At 48.1% G+C, this 12422-nt stretch overlaps 1 long non-coding RNA gene across 1 annotated transcript in view; it reads left to right on the forward strand.

Moving 5' to 3' along the window:
• LOC109316055 overlaps positions 1 to 8512 on the forward strand; it is a 17002-nt gene extending 8490 nt beyond the window's left edge. The window contains exons 2-3 of the long non-coding RNA XR_002102654.1: positions 5676 to 5681; positions 8502 to 8512. This is a non-coding gene — a long non-coding RNA (uncharacterized LOC109316055). The remainder of the gene's footprint in view (positions 1 to 5675; positions 5682 to 8501) is intronic.
• Positions 8513 to 12422: the final 3910 nt, after the last annotated feature.

Genomic DNA, 12422 nt, shown 5'->3' on the forward strand with positions numbered 1-12422 from the left:
TGTCAAAGGCCTTCTGAAAGTCCAGAAAGACTATGTCCACTGCTACCCCTGCATCTAAGGATTTGGTGACCTGGTTGTAGAAGGCCACCAGGTTGGTCTGACAGGACCTGCCTCTAATGAACTTTGATGTTATCTTGATTTGTTGGGGAGGCAGTCACTGAGGCTGGGGGTTGCCTTGCTAGTCCCCTCACCGGTCAGTACTGTCATCCCAGCCAGGTCCACCCCACCTGGTGCTTCCCTTTAAAGGAGTGAACATATCAGACCTTCAGTTGTCACAGCCTTGGCCGCATTTTTTGTTGGCCTCACCCTCAGCCTTGATCCACTGATTAAGACCTCTGCTCCTGGGAATTAGTCTTGACTTAGGAGCAGCCCCTTCTGGGACTTCAGTTTCACCCCACTGGGCTCAGCCACTCTGGCTTGGGGCTAGCTTCTGGCACTTATAGTGGGGAGTGCCATTCAGGTACACCCACCTCTGACCACTTCAGCCCTTTGGTCCCAAGTTCCAAACGGAACATAAACACAAGCAAGCTGCTTCAAAAATCAAAGTCTTCCTCACTCAGAGTTAATGTTGCCCTCAGGCCATACCTCCCTTTGAGCCATTTCACCCCAGCTCCCCTAGGTGGCTTGGGTGCATGCCTGTCTGTCTCCAGCAGCCTTTCTCTCCTGGAAGCTCCTTTTCCAGTGTCCACTGGCTCCTTGGATTTGTTTGAGGGCCAGTGGGCATTGTCCAGAGTTCTCTGCTTTGTGTCCCCTCCTTGGTGCACTCATTTTGAATCTTTGATCTTTATTCCCATTCGTATTTTGTCTTTTATTTGTTTAAGGGAATCAGAGATATGCTCTTAGTGGCCCCCTCATCAAGGAGGGACCACGTTCTGGAATGGCATATCAAAAAAACCTTCCAAGGGAAAAAGTAGTTGCTCCCTTAAAAGTGCCTTTCTTCACCGCTCCCTCCTCCAAGCACCCCAGGAAGCATGACCAGCACCCCTTGCACTCCAATCCCATATTCCAGTTTATTAAAACATAAGACCTTCTTTAATTTACTTCCTCTTTTATTATTTTTAAATTCTTTTTTTAAACTTATTTTTATTTTATCCTTCAGAGGTTGACTTCCTTTATTTTGCCACTTTTCCCACACCCCCATTTCCTGTGCACCTCCCATTTCATTACATACCTAAATCCCATTAATACTCTTCATACCAGCTTCATGTTCCACCCTCCCACCACCCAACCCATCTCTCACACCCCACCACCTACAGCAGGGATAGAAGCCTGTCTGTGCTCACTAGCCCAGTAGTGGCACTTCACAGCTGTAACACCTGGTCAAGCCTCTCCTCGCCAGCCTGCTAGTGGTAAGTCACAGCTGTGCAGGTGGGAGACAATCAGAGATTTTTAGCCTTAACGTGCGAGTGCTCCAAACTTGAGCTAGCACTAACACCAATCAACATCTGAGCAATTCAAATTGCAACATATAACATTGCAACATATAACAAGGTCTGTTATATGGTGGCCAAGTTGTAGCATGAGCGTCACAAGTGGCATGGGGAGCCTCCTAGCATGGCATATGGCAGATAAGGAAAGGGGAGATAGGGCAGGAAGCAGAAAGCAGATAGGGCAGGAAGCAGAAAGCAAAGCAGCAAACTGAGCAGGTAACACAAGACTGAAAGCAGAAAGTAGAGCAGCAGGTATTGCGGCAGAATGTGATCAGAATGGCAACTGTGGATAGTGTAGGGCTAACTTGTAGCACATCTGCTAAAAGGTTGGTCCCCACTGGTCTATAAGATACACTTATACCTTGCCTTTTGCCTGAGATCAGACTAACATGACTACCTTACCAAAAAATTAAGGGAAGAGTCAGCTTACCGGAGAATTTATATTATTACCAATTAAAGGGCTATTTGAAAAACTAGAATCAAAATATTTATTATACTGAAGCCTAAAAATTCAGTGTCTGAAAGATGCAAAACCTTTATTTGCTAAACTAGCTTAGCCTATCTGAAAATATGGTTAAGATTAGCAGGGGTAATAATGAGATATTTCCATTCAGCGGGTCTCTGAAATTTAGCTTCTTGGCACAATCCTGGCTAAAAGATTGGAATTAATAGTATGTGATAATAATTATAAAGCACTACATCTAGAGGTTCAGACTCATCCAAATAAACATGGGATGGTATAATTTATGTTTCACTGAGGTCATTAATCTTCCTCACTTCTCAGGGTAGATTCAGGACCCATAGTATTACTTGCTGTTACCAACTTCTTCTGGATTTTCAATGTGGTAGATAGCTTTATTTTTGCCCAGAAATCTGACAGGTATAGCTGTGGAGAAGCACCGAATGCATATGTTATCCCCAACTCCTGTCTCTCTTCCCTGTTGTCCTAGCTAGGCCTTCTTCATGGCCAATGCCTGCCATTTTTCAGGTTCACATGGCCTCTCATGGACTCCTTGCTAGTTGGGAGGTGGTGGCTGATTTTTTTGCCCTGTTTCCATTCCGCACTGGTTTCCTTCCTGAAACTGCAGCACTGTGTGTGGGCTTCACCCTGTGAAATACGAGCTGAATCTCACCCTCGGGCCCTAGTTTTGAAAATATTTATGCATTTGTGTAATTTTATACAAAGTGAGCGATCCCATGCAAGTCAGTGGATAAACTCGTAGTGTAGGAAGTTAAGTGTGTGTGTAAATGTTTATAGGACCAGTGCTTTGATTTGTAAAGTGGTTTGGGATCCACTGTTATCAATATTATGATAATTTTTATTATCACAATCATTAATTACTATATAAGGAAAAGTTTCTTTACACTCAAGCAAAGGTAATATAACAGTGGCACCATCTGCAAAATAGTGTCATTGCCTCAATGATTGTAGTGAAAAGCAGAGTACAGTTGTCCATAATTGCTTTTAAATGTACACATTTCATCAGTCTCTGATTCCAGTTGTCTCCAAAGCACAAGCAGTGGGGAAAAACATGTTTTGGGGGGGTGGAGCCCCATCTGACCCCTGCCCCTCCCTCCTGCAGGGCCGCTGCAGGGCTGATGTGCACTGGTGCTGTATGCAGCAGTGGAGGAACAGTGGAGCGCCAGGCGCTGTGGGATGGCAGTACCATGGTGCTGCTGCTGTTGCTGGCCACTGTGAAAAGTTTGCAAGGGCAAGCCCTGTTAGCTCTGGCCTTCCGCTGCCTACGCTTCAAAGGAACGTAATCATAATCCATCTGCTACAATTTGAATTAAACCTGCACTGCATTTCAGCAGACTGGAGAAAAGCAGTTAGTTCTCTTGCATATTTGTACAAACACACAGTAAAACACTTGAGTTGGCAGATATGTGCGCTTTGACTCCCATAAATCTCCTAACGTGGCTTCTTTCAGAGGTGCTCCTTCAAAGCTCCATTTGGCCTCTTGCCTGAGACCATTAGGTCACACTTGGTCATTCTAGTGTTGTGATGTTGTGATGGAAAACTTTTTATACACATCTGGGACTGTTTAGATTTCCTTGTGTATGATCAGTTTAACTCAACTTACTTTTAAATTGTGTCCCATAAAATTGTATGTAAAGAACCAAATTAGGTTTTATATGGGCTTTTGAATTGGCAGTGGTTCACAACAAGAAAGAGAGGTACAGGCTCAGACTCTGACCTTATTTTTAGCTCTCTGTACCCAAAATAAATCAGTGGCATTACTCCAGGTAGCAGCTAGGGCATCTCTATGGCTGGCCCTCACCTGGGTGCTGAAGCATGCTGCCTGCCCATGCAAAGCAGGCAGCTGGATCCAGGCTCCAGTGCTGGTAAGTAGAGGGTCGGGGGGCTGGAGAAGCCGAGAGGGAACCATGGGGAGACCCCTGCTGGCCCTGCCCACTCCCCAGGCCCTCCTGGATTGCCGCCCTGCCTGGCCCCGGCCCCTGCCTGCCGCCCGAGACCCCCGATCACTGCTCCCCACCCAGCCCCACCTCCCCGCCTGCCCCCCTGGAGGCTGGGATGGGGGTGCATGCAGGGTGTGGGGCTGGGTGAGGCAGCCATTGGGGGGTCTGAGGGAGTGGGTGGGGCCGGGGCTGGGTGGGGTAGCAATTTGGGGGGCTGGGAGAGCAAGGTGGGGATGGGTATGTGAGCCCTGCAAGGGGGTGGTAGCCCCTGTGGGGGCTATTTGGCCCCTGTTGTGGGGGGCTATAACCCTTGTGGGTGGGCTGTAGCCCCTGTGGAGGAAAGCAAAAGATACAGGTATTTAGAATTCATTTTATTATGATGACAGAGACACTGGTATGCTTCCAAATTGCTTTAACACTGTAGATATATCAATAACACATTGCCCAACTGATCACTGTCTATTTCTCTCTCTCACTCTTTTTCTCTCTCTCTATATATATAGTGGTCTTTTGTTTTAGTTGTGGAGGAACATGGATTTGGGGGTATTTTAGAGAGTGACTTTGGGATTTTTTTTATCAGGGATTTTTCAGTTTTCCAATAGGGACCACCAGAATTCCTGTTGGGGAGGCCAGTGGTAGGACCCTGCCTGTTCAGTGCTGGCACCTTGGACTCAGCTGGAGGTGGCTGACCTCCTGGCCAGTTGTGGCCAGAAGAATATGCTTTGACAGTTCAAACCAGGCCATCACACTGGGAAATCTTCAGGGGGATAACTGCCCAGATGGCCAGGCAGGGGGCACACATGGCAGTAGTGCCACACAAAAGGTACAGCCTTTTACAGCCACAGTCCACTGGCAGCTGGCCCAGAGGGACAGATGCCTCTTCTGGCTGTGCAGTCCCCATCTGGGTCTGGCAGGTCACAGGCAGGCAGCAGCCCCCACTGCCAGATTGCTGCAGTGGGTAAAGGGTACAGGGAACTCTCGGGGCTGCTTCAGCAGTCCAGCCAGCACAAAGTGTAGTGTCCCCAGGTACCAAGTAGCTGGGCCCCAGAAGGTCCTGAGAGCGTGTAGCTCTGAGCTACTTGACAGGGCAGCTTTCTGTACTGCTGGGGACAGTACAGATGCTGGCCCTGGGTTCTAGCTCCCCCTGGCTGTAGAGCTGGGAGGAGCCAGGCAGGGTTATTTTGCCACAAGTAGCACAATTTGCCCCACACAAAAGTGCATGTCTGGGCATGTGCGCTGAGGCAAAAAGCCCTGGCTCAAATTTGTATCGCTTCTATTTGAGCTGCTGCAAGCACACATGCCTGCATGTGTGGATGTGCCCTAAGAGTCTACTTTCGGTTTATTTTGCTTGTTTCCCCCACAGTTGTATATAAACATGTGAATTAATGGGTTTTTTCTTTGAGAGGAGCTAAAAAGTGTGGTTTTACAATTGCATTGTGGCCAGAAAGGAAAATACATGCACTTTATTATCCCCTCATGGATTCAGTAGACATGAAATATAATTTCATGCTATATTACATACTTTTAAAATAGATTCACTCATACTAATTTTGTTTAGCAAATCCATATTTACTTTAAGTCATAGGCACCAACTTTGTGCGTGGTCTGGGGCTCAAGCACACAAAAAAATTAGTTAAAAAAAGAACAAAAGGACTTTACTGGAAGCAGCAGTACGTTACTTCAACCCAGTTCTACAGCATCTATAAAGATTGGATGCTTCAGCAGGGTTTTTTGGCACTTCTAGCTAAATCTGATTCAATTAGCTATTAGATGAAAGTGCCCAAAAAGCCCCACTAAAGTACCCAACCTTTACAGATGCTGAAGAGCCAGGTTGAAGTAACATGCTACCTCTTATGGACATGTGCAGGGCTTGCATGGAACACACCGAGTTAAAATTAAAACACCAGTTTGTTTTGTTTTTATGCCTGCAAGTACCCACTACCAAAAATGAAGTCCGTGCCTATTCTTTAACTGATCCAATTCAACCTACTCCTCACAACTGCACTTGAATCCATGATAATACTTATGAGGGTACAGTCCAAAAAAAAGGGCACTGTCCTACTTTTAAAAAATTACTTTGTTTTGTTTTGTGCTCTACTGTTAAGCATATCAGATGCGTTGGCCTCATTGAACATTGATACAAAACAATCAGGTTTGCTTCCTTAAAGAAATTCTTCCTTATGTCCAGCCTGAAACGGTCTTGCAGGAGTTTATAACCATTCGACCTTGTGATCCCTCGCGGTGCTCTGGTGAACAAACGTTCCCCCAGATCCTGGTAAACTTATAGGTGGCCATCAGATCGCCCCTGAGCCCGCGTTTTTCCAGGCTAAAGAGTCCCATGGCTCTCAGTCTCTCATCATAAGGTCTGTTTTCCTGACCTCTGATCATGCACATGGCTCTTCTCTGGACTCTCTCAAGCTTCTCCACGTCCTTTTTGAATTGTGGAGCCCAAAACTGGATGCAGTAACAATTCTTATTGTCAAGAAAAACTCTATTTACAAACTTCACTAAATGATTATGAGCCATCAGTATAGAATTTCTACGCAGTTTACTATGTTTGAATGCACCTCTGCATAGTAGTTCTATACTACCAGCAAGGAGACATGCATCCAGACCCAAATCTTTGGTTAAAACATTTCAGGACTTTGGGAATGTTCTGAACTTAATTCAAACCTTGGCATTTTTCTACAAAGGAAACCATGGGCGACTGGTGCCTTCTGAGTCTGGGAAGGCACCTGCAGGCACCGCTATCAGTGTCAGTGCCAGAGTCAGAGCTGGCAAGGGTGGTGGCAGCCCTGTCAGGGGGGACACTCACCACCCCCATACCTCCACTACGTGTTGCCTATGAAGGAAACAGACCACTTCTACACCCAGGTTTAGGAGCTGACACAGTCTTCATGACAGGCTTAGTAAAAACACTGAAACTCTACTGTATGTCTTGGGCCCATTACTACTTGGAAGGCAGGTATTGTAGCAGTTATCCAAATACGCTACTAAGAGGTCAAGTATAGAGTAGGTAGGGGTCTACCCAACTTGAGGAGGCAGATGTATGATTTTGCGGGCAGATCGTAGGTGTGTCTGCCATTTTTTAGAAATTATCTGGCCAGGCCTCCACCCTTCCCCCACCACTGGTGACATGTAGGGGGTGCATGTGCACCCGCATGCACCCCCTGACCTGAGATTGGTGGTGCACCCTCTGAGATTGGCCTCCGCTGCTGGCAGTGCTTGCAGACAGTTGCTGCTTGCCAATCCCTCTCCCTCACTGCCAACACTGCCAGTGGTGTCTGTGAGTGGTCATCGATCGCCACTGGCCACTGCCAATGCTGCCAGTGGCATCAGTGGGTGGACACCGATTGCTGTTCAGCCCTCGCCACTTCCCTCTTGCCACCATCAGCCGCAGTCACCTGTGGGAGCTCCCTGCTCACTTCCGCCATGCTTTATTTTTCAGTAAGGTATTTTTTGTTTTTGGTTTGTTTTTTTTCAGATTTTGCAGACATTGCTTGCTTTCATGAGCAATGTTAAGTTTTTAGTTTTCCATGAAATCCATGAAATTGCAATTTTGGTATGTCCCCAGGGATAGGCTCTCTTTAATTTCTTTTCAGAAAAAAAAAATCTGCTTGCTATCCCCTTGGCTTGAGAAATGTAGTACAGGGGTTGGCAAAATATGGCCCGCTGACAGCCTATGGAGGTGTTTTATCCAGCCCTTGGTGGGTCCCCTGGTCCCGCCTGGTCGAGGCATTTTCTAGGCATGGCACATCCTGTTGCCACCTGGGCATATAGCAGGGATGGGGCAGCTCCACGGCTGGACTGCCTTTCTAGGTAGACCAAGCGGCAGCAGCTTCTTCCATCTGCTACTGCCACTGGGCCCAGCTGCGGAGAACTGGTGGGGACCTGTGTGTGCAGCCCCAACCTGGCCTGCCTCACACCTGCTCTGGAGTTGCTGGCTCACACTAACTCATGGCAGCAGCAGTGCTGACTGGGCAGAGACTGTTGTTCAGCATGGGGGAAAAGTGGGCCCTTCTCTTTGCTGCTTCCTAATGGTCCCTGCTACAGGCACCTGGAGCCCAGGCTGGGCTGCCCTGAGGCTCCTCTGTACTGCCATGGCTGCTCCATGGGGCAGCCTGGAGGTGGCAGTGACACATCAGCACTCCCAGAGTTGGTGGTTACACAGTGCCGGGTCGGAGCTGTGTCGCAGGTTCATGCTGATCCGCTCTGGAGGGGGTGAGTCTGGAGTGGGTGCAGGGTGGGGCAGGGGCTGCACACTATTGCTGGTGGCAGGGAGGTGCTACAGAGCACATGGGCTACAGGCTACTGTGGGGCAGGGGTGGGTGCTGATGGTGCAGGGGGTCCCATGCATACCCCACCATACCCACAAATCCTCCCCTACAAACCCCACAACCATACCCTCCCCCACACACAATTACATACCCCACAAACACTGGAACCACTCTCACTCTCCACAAACCCCACACCCCCCTCATTTCGAGCTATTATGCAATCACCTCTATATACACACTGCAGAAACGCACACAGATCTGAACAAAAATATTTTTAAAAATAAAATTAAGATGTTATTGTGGATGTTTGATTTTTAGTATACAATTCGTGTTTTTTTCGTTTCAAGATGGGAACCCCTCTTCCCAAATGGAGTACTTCCAGGATGAGGGGAGGGACTTATGGTAGCAAAGGTCAGGGGTTAGGGGGTGGGACTTCCACCACCAAGACAGTGACCAGAGGCAAGGCTTCTGTCAAGGGGCAGGCTACCCTTGCAGCCCTTGACAGCTTGCCAAAACTCATTAAGCAGCCCTCCAGCCAAAATAATTGCACACCTGTGAAGTAGTACCTACCACATTGTTTCAAAAAAAAATGTTTCATGCACACAGTAGGGAATAGACCTAGGAACTAATATGGATCAGCACCACCATCAAAGTGCCATTTACTTAGTCTTAGAAAATTAACTGCAAAAAACTAAAAAAAATCAGTTTTTTAATTTTTTCCCCAAGGATACTCAACTATAGCCCAATCAAATTATTCTGATAAAAAGGAAATTTGTTTGCTATGGGATCATCATGCAATTGAGTGAGTACTCTCTGTATCTGATAAAATTGATAACAAATTCCATTTTTGCCTGTTTCTCACATTTGGCGTGAGTGATGCTTTTGAATACAGTTACACCAGATGACAAAGCTAACCTCTCTAACAACTCCTTTGCCTCCATTTTTCTGAGCAGGGACTGAGGCATCCCTCCCCCCGGGATCCCCTATAGACCCAGGGGAGGCGCAGCCAGGCCCAGGGTCAGTGAGGACCTAGTTAGGGAACTTCTGGTGGGACTGGATGTGTTCAAATCAGCAGGTCCTTACAATCTCCACCCCAGAGCGCTGAGGGAATTGGCAAAGGTCATTGCAGGACCTCTGGCACGGCTTTACGAGCACTCATGGTACTCTGGCGAGGTGCCGGAGGATTGGAAAACGGCCAACGTGATCCCCATTTTCAAAAAAAGGGAGGAAGAAGGACCCAGGAAACTACAGGTCCATTAGTCTTACCTTGGTCCTAGGGAAGCTCTTTCAGAAAATTATCCAGGAGCACATCTGTGAGAAACCAGCAGGTGGGATCATGTTTAGGGGCAACCAACATGAGTTCATTCGAGGCAGGTCCTGTCAGACCAACCTGGTGGCCTTCTATGACCAGGTCACAAAATCCTTGGATGCAGGTGTCATGGTGAACGTAGTCTTTCTGGACTTTAGGAAGGCCTTCGACACTGTCTCTCACCCCATTCTCATTAAGAATTAGACAACGCAGCCAGATGGGTTGCAAATTGGCTGGAGGGCCACACCCAGAGAGTGGTGGTGGACGAGTCTTTTTCGACCTGGAGGGATTTGGGCAGTGGGGTCCCCCAGGGCTCGGTCCTCGGGCCCGCACTGTTCAACATCTTCATCAGCCACTTGGATGAGGGGGTGAAAAGCACATCGTTCAAATTTGTGGATGATGCTAAGATGTGGGGAGAAGTGGGCACGCTGGAGGACAGGGACAGGCTACACCTAGATCTGGACAGGTTACAGGGGTGGGCGGATGAGAACAGGATGGGTTTCAATACTGACAAGTGCAGGGTATTGCACCTGGGGAAGAAGAACCAGCAGCATACCTACAGGCTGGGGAGCTCCCTTCTTGTCAGCACAGAGGCAGAAAACGGTCTTGGAGTCATTATTGATTCCAAAATGAATATGGGCCGCCAATCCGGGGACATGGTCAGGAAGGCTAACCACACCATTATGCATTCAGATGCATCACGAGCAGGTCCAAGGAGGCGATCCTCCCCCTCTATGCAACACTGGTCAGGCTGCAGTTGGAGTACTGCATCCAGTTCTGGGCACTGCATTTCAGGAGGGACGTGGCCAGCATTAAAAGGGTCCAGAGGAGGGCCACTCGCATGATCAGGGGGCAGCAAGGCAGGCCCTACGAGGAGAGGCTACAGGACCTGAACCTGTTCAACCTCCACAAGAGAAGGCTGAGGGGGGATCTGGTGGCCATCTACAAACTGGCCAAGGGGGACCAGCAGGCAATGGGAGAGTCCCTCTTCCCCTGAGCACTACCGGGAGTAACAAGGAATAATGGCCATAAGTTGACTGAGAGTAGATTCAGGCTAGATATCAGGAGGCACTACTTCACAGTCAGGGCGTCTAGGAGCTGGTACCAACTTCCAAGGGAAGTGGTGCTCACTCCTATGCTGGGGGTCTTCAAAAGAAGGCTGGATAATCACCTAGCTGGGGTCATTTGACCCCAGCATTCTTTCCTGCCCATGGCAGGGGGTCAGACTTGATGATCTATTTAGGTCCCTTCTAACCCTGTCAACTATGAAACTATGAACTATATGACAACTCAAAATTAAGTCCAGGGCAACAAGATGATGACCATATGGAACTGCATCCCCAAGTTACCAGTTTCAGTCTCACCCAGGACTGATAACAGTTCTGCAAGATGCCACCACATAACTGTTACCCTGTCCTATATGTGATGTAAGTTAATGATCTTAGCTGTCTTCCTATTGTACACTTGTCTTCACAACAAACAGTGTCAGAATGGGTGGGCATTGTGCCTAAGGCTCAGTCTAGAAGCTAAGAAATGAATAGATATGGTGAATGAATTTCTGTTATTGTTAACAGGGGTCTCTCTAGCACCATAGTGGGATAACTGGAAAGAAGCTCTGGGCCCCTATCTTTGCTGTATCTGCACTATAGTAGAAGACTCTTGTATGGGAGATCCCACACATCACGAACACTAAAATAAAATATGATGTGTTCAGTAAATAAGGGAAAACAAACTAATTTTTATCTGTTAATGCGACTTAGGAAATGGAACAAAGAGGAAAACTACATCCTGCAGCCAGGCAACCAGCAGTCATGGAACACAGCAGGGGAGGGTGGGAACATCTAGTTTAACTTGTAAGGACTCAATGCCTCAGGGACAAAGACTTCATTTGACTGAGGGAAGGGTTTCTTAGGGTGATATCTTTTAGAGGACCAACTGTATAGTTGAGTAGCTAGGCAAGCTTTCGTGTGCAAGACACTCTTCATCAGGTCCTAATATAGATACACAGGCTCAGAAAATCATTCCTGTGTGCAGAGATTGCCCTCTGCTGGAGTTCAGAGTAAATGGCCTAAAAAGGAATGCACTGCTTTTGAAAGCTTGTCCAAGTCTATACCCAAGCAGAGAGAGGTAGTTAGCTGTGTTTGAGTCATAATCAGAGCAGGGCTGGAAAGGACCTCCAGAGGTCATCTAATCCAACCTCCTGCCTAAGGCAGAATCAGCCCCTATGCAAATCATAATCCAAACTCTACATTAGTCTGAAGACAGAAGGCAGGATAGAGATGCACCTTTATAGATTAAATAGGATCTATATAGAGAGAGAGCTCAAGCTTTTGTGAACCCAAATTCACTTCATCATTTGCTAAGAAAGCACAGCATAGCACAGAGTATAAGGTGGGGTCCATCCCAACCAGGCAGCAGGTCCAACAGAAGACATCATCCTCCTAAAGCCTGCCCCCTGCCCATTTCCTGGACCATCGAGGCCACAACATTCTTCCAAGTCTCCCCCAAGCAGCAAAGCCAGAGGGGACGAGTGAGGTGAGGACTCACGTGGGCAGGACAGAAAAGAAGCACACAGAGCAACGTCTATTTTCAGGGGCACAAGGTTGTATCATCTGTTGTCACGGGCCCCAGCCAGGTACTTTTTGTCCAAAACATTTTTTCTTTTAAACATCATGCACCAGTTGCACTGTCAGAGCTGGGCAGTAGCAGAGCGACTGCTACTGGGTAGCTCTGCGAGGACTAGGCTCCAAGGAAGGGGCTGGTGTTGAAAAGCAAGGCAATGGGCGTGCGCCTGTGTGCAGAACATCCCCCCCTTAGGTGACTGCCCTCCCTCAGGATCGGGTAGTCCTTGCGCACATGCGCACACGGCTCCTCCCACGTCCTCTCTCGCTACAGCCGAACTCCATTTCCCAGCATGCCCCCGGCACCACCCGGTGTCGAGGGCCGGGGCGAGGCAGACCCTTTGGGCGCGTGCGCGCGCGGCTC

This window comes from Crocodylus porosus, unplaced genomic scaffold, assembly GCF_001723895.1.
Source record: "Crocodylus porosus isolate Cpor-Errol unplaced genomic scaffold, CroPor_comp1, whole genome shotgun sequence".
In the NCBI taxonomy this organism is placed as follows: domain Eukaryota; kingdom Metazoa; phylum Chordata; order Crocodylia; family Crocodylidae; genus Crocodylus; species Crocodylus porosus.